Raw genomic sequence first — 4,060 nt, 5'->3', positions numbered from 1 at the left:
CATATGTGTGATATGACTCCCTCTCGCACTCCAAAACATACTGGTAAGTTCATTGGTTTATGGGAAAACTGGCCCTGGTGTGTGTGTTTGTGTCTGTCTGTCCTGTGATGGACTGGCGCGATGTCCAGGGTGTATTCTGCCTTGTGTCCGTTGCTTACTGGGATAGGCTCCAAATCCTCTGTACTGGATAAAGAGATTAGAAATGGATGGAAGTAAAGGCACTGTGTGGATGGAACTATACACAGTGTTAGAAACCCACTATGAAATGGCAGCATCTCACTGAGAATAAAATATCTTATAGTGCTGGCTTAACGAAAAAGCCTTTCCACCTCTCTTGCACATCAGTATCCATACCTAGTTATTTAAACAAATTGCCTCTAATTATAAACATCTTAATATGCTGGCTCTGTGGATCCGCATCAGCTATGTTAGCCCATTCCTTCAATTCATGTGCATCCAACACACAGTTCAATGCCAGCAACTACACATAATCTAAAATACAATCCTTATTTCAGTATCTATGTAAACATATAGTCTGTTAACTTAATCATCTTCATCAAAAGTATGCCTAACCCCATTAGGAAGTGTTCTTGTTATAAGTGTATTCCTCAGCTTTCCCCAAATTATCTTCTTCTTGCCAACATCTCTAGTCTTTTATCCTGCAATAACTCAGCCAACACTTATATCTCCAAAAGCTGCTTGTGTTAATTTCTTTAAATCACAAATATCATGTGTAAATACTGGCCATGTAATACTCTGCATTGTGGAATAATAGTTTATTTTAAAGGGAACTAGAGAAACTAAGAACTAGAGAAATGAAATCAAGAAAGGCTTTTTTTCTAGAATTAATAAATGCACATCCTGTTCACTGGGGAAATTAAATCCACACTGAGCAATCTTCATTATTGATCATTATCTGTTATTATTGATCACCGAATTATTGTACTTGATATGACTTCATTCAGCCTTTCCTGAACGTCTATGACAGGCAGAGAGAGTGCTGTTTCTGGTGCGATCTTTTGCAGCTTACATTTCACTGTTTTAAACGAACAAGAAATTAGATTGCTCATAAATCAGTTATTCTATATAAACACAGTGTAATTGCCCTCCGAAAAACCTCTTTTTCTTGTTCGTTTTAGAGACCTTGATCAAAACTGATTTTAGATGTCAGAAAGGATTTATTTTCTCTGTATTTCCTACATTGCTTTGTCGAGATTTTAACTTTATATCTAACTTTATATCTAGGCTCAGATTTCAACTATAAATCGTACAGTAATTAATAGCAGTAAATACTGATGTTTTGAGCCCTCTTACCACAAAAATATATGTTTTGTAGTTGGGATTAACTTTATTTCGTACGCGTAGCTACTCCGATTCGGACATCGAACAGTTAAAGATGGCGGCAAATCAGACACCCAGAGAGGGGGGGGGGGCATCTTCTCGCCTCCATAACTAAAATGCCAAATAGGAGTGGCTTAAGCGACATACACAGTCGTGTAACTGACAGTTTGAGGTAGCCTATCGTGTAAATTTCGCTTTGTTGCTGATACTTCGAAACTCTGCCCCAAAGTCATGTGACTGATTTTTCGCCCTGTTTCGTTGGTTAAATGCAATGATCACAAGCACCACCATGGTAACTGGGATGTGTAGTTTTTAATTCCGTTTGAATTATAACTGTACGTACTGTCTTCATATTTGGCCAGGGCTTTAAAGAGAAGGCGCGCCAAAAAATTTCGGTGCCGTTGTCTCCGCTTTAAAGGTACCCCCGTGCTGGAAGAATTTCACCTCGGAACGTTTGCCCAGCGTAGTTATAGTGGAAATAATAACAAGAGTTCGCTAGCATTATATCCTAGAAGACACAGACCGGCGCCAGACCGGTAAATGCTTGATGAACTAGGGATTGGACAGTTTCCAAGTGCTTGTACAATCGATGGAAATGTTCAAATAAATGTGCAAAAGAAATAAACAAAATAATCATTTATTTTTTTATCATATTGGCTAGCCAATGTCCTCTCTTTGCTAGTTAGTGGCTGTGTTTCTGCGTTGGGTAGCAACGGGTGACTGTTCTCAGGCGGAAGATGTAAACAGCTTAATTTTTGTGTTAAATAATTTTTAAAAATTAAAATTCATTCTATACAGCAATCACATATTTGGGTACCGTTTCATAAAACTTTAAATGCTTAAAATGTTTAGGGAGAAATGGAAGACTGGTGTGTATTTTTTCTTTAAACTATCAAGACCAGCCATACACAGTACTGTTTATGTACATACAGTAATGTTTATGTTCCTAAATTAATATCGATTATGACCTTCAGATGCGTTATGCTCCTCTTCTTTTTATGCTCAGCTACTAAAATTTCCCTTTAGTGGTAAAATTCCATATAAATATTCAAAACTAAGCGGATTGAAACGTGCACAGTAAAGACATTAAATGATTAAATCTTTTCACTACCAACCAATGCACCACGAGTGCCCCTGTCGGTCATTTTGGCCAGCCAATCACTTAAAGCGGTGCCCTGCGGGTTGGTTACTGTACCGCGGGTTTTTAACGCTCATTTTTAATGGCTGCATCTGTATTTCTCTTCAGCCTTTCACTCTTGCTTCCTTCCAATGAGGACGGAGCTGCGGGAGAAAGGGCGCTATAGAGGATCGCTGTGGAGAGCTGCTGCTGTGCTTTGACATCTGAGGTCTGTGGAAAACGATCTCAATACAATTCTGAAAAACGCGACTCCCCGAACGCCAGCCGAACAAGTCTCCACAGCCGAAGCGCTGTGTCTCTTTTCAGCTGGCGATAAACCTTTCCTCGATCCTTTGCGGACTTGTAAAACTGTTCCTGATCAGAATAAAAAACGCTCACGCTAATACACAAGCACCCGTGTCTCGCCAAAGCTGACAAATAAACAGACGGACAAGCCGCACTGCACGTGTGAACAGGGGAATGAGCGAGCGAGCGGGGATAGGGCGCCTCCTGCGCTTAAGATCTTACAGCACCTGGTATTCCCAGGCGGTCTCCCATCCAAGTACTAACCAGGCCCATCCCTGTTTAGCTTCCGAGATCAGACGAGATCAGGCGTGTTCAAGGGGGTGTGGCCGTAAGCGAGAGCAAGGCTCGCTGGCACCCTTCTTATAGAGAGGACAGCTCCGTCACCTCTTTTACGCTGCTGCTTTTTTTTCCCTTGCGTTTTTCTCTTCCTCCCACGTTCTCTCTCTTCACTGCCTTCGTCCCCGCTCTATTTCACTTCAGCCTTTCACTCTTGCTTCCTTCCAATGAGGACGGAGCTGCGGGAGAAAGGGCGCTATAGAGGATCGCTGTGGAGAGCTGCTGCTGTGCTTTGACATCTGAGCTCTGTGGGAAACGATCTCAATACAATTCTGAAAAACGCGACTCCCAGAACGCCAGCCGAACAAGTCTTGAAGTGGAAATCTAATAAGTACATTGATTCTTAAAATGTAGAGAGCTTTGCAAAAAATAAATTGGTGCTTTAAGATAATATATTTCAAGGATGTAAATGCTGTGCTACAGTACGTGCAGAATTTTAGAAAACAATGCATCAACAAATTACACTGTTTAGGTTACTTTAGAAGACAATGTACCAAAACAATATATGCTGTCTGGGTCATTAGAATTAGCTGAAAGTAACTGATTAGCTTTTAATAACAAATCTAGTGCTTCTTCTCTCGCTTTTTGATGTAATCTGTTTTCTCTTAGGGAAAGGGGAACTTTTAGAAGGGACAAAGCGCTAAACTTTTTTACAGCGCAACGTCTTTTAAAAACCCTGTACTGCTTGTAACAAATTGAGTCTCTGGTTGCACTTTGCGAAGTGGCAGCAGGGCTTGCAATATTGAAATAAAGACCTTACTCAGGTGAGAACTCTCTCTTGTGGCTTCCTTGATAGTTCCATGACAATTTGGGGGCTCGTCTGGGATCAGAAACCTGAACGCGAACGGCTGCTGAAACTCCATCCGGACCCTGACAATTTTATCAAAATTGGACGAACCTCGGAGGATAAATTGTTTATCCTTCCAGAGACGCGTCTGGAGAATTGGCAGCTGTCTGACG

General features: G+C 41.1%; 1 non-coding gene across 1 annotated transcript; it reads right to left on the bottom strand.

Moving 5' to 3' along the window:
• Positions 1–2,979: 2,979 nt before the first annotated feature.
• Positions 2,980–3,098, bottom strand: LOC138245011 (5S ribosomal RNA). Its single transcript, XR_011193628.1, has one exon. It is a non-coding gene; the product is annotated as a 5S ribosomal RNA (ribosomal RNA).
• Positions 3,099–4,060: the final 962 nt, after the last annotated feature.

This window comes from Lepisosteus oculatus, chromosome 14, assembly GCF_040954835.1.
Source record: "Lepisosteus oculatus isolate fLepOcu1 chromosome 14, fLepOcu1.hap2, whole genome shotgun sequence".
NCBI classification, from domain to species: Eukaryota; Metazoa; Chordata; class Actinopteri; order Semionotiformes; family Lepisosteidae; genus Lepisosteus; species Lepisosteus oculatus.
Note: the sequence above shows the minus strand (reverse complement) of the source record. Positions and strands in the feature narration are given on the sequence as shown.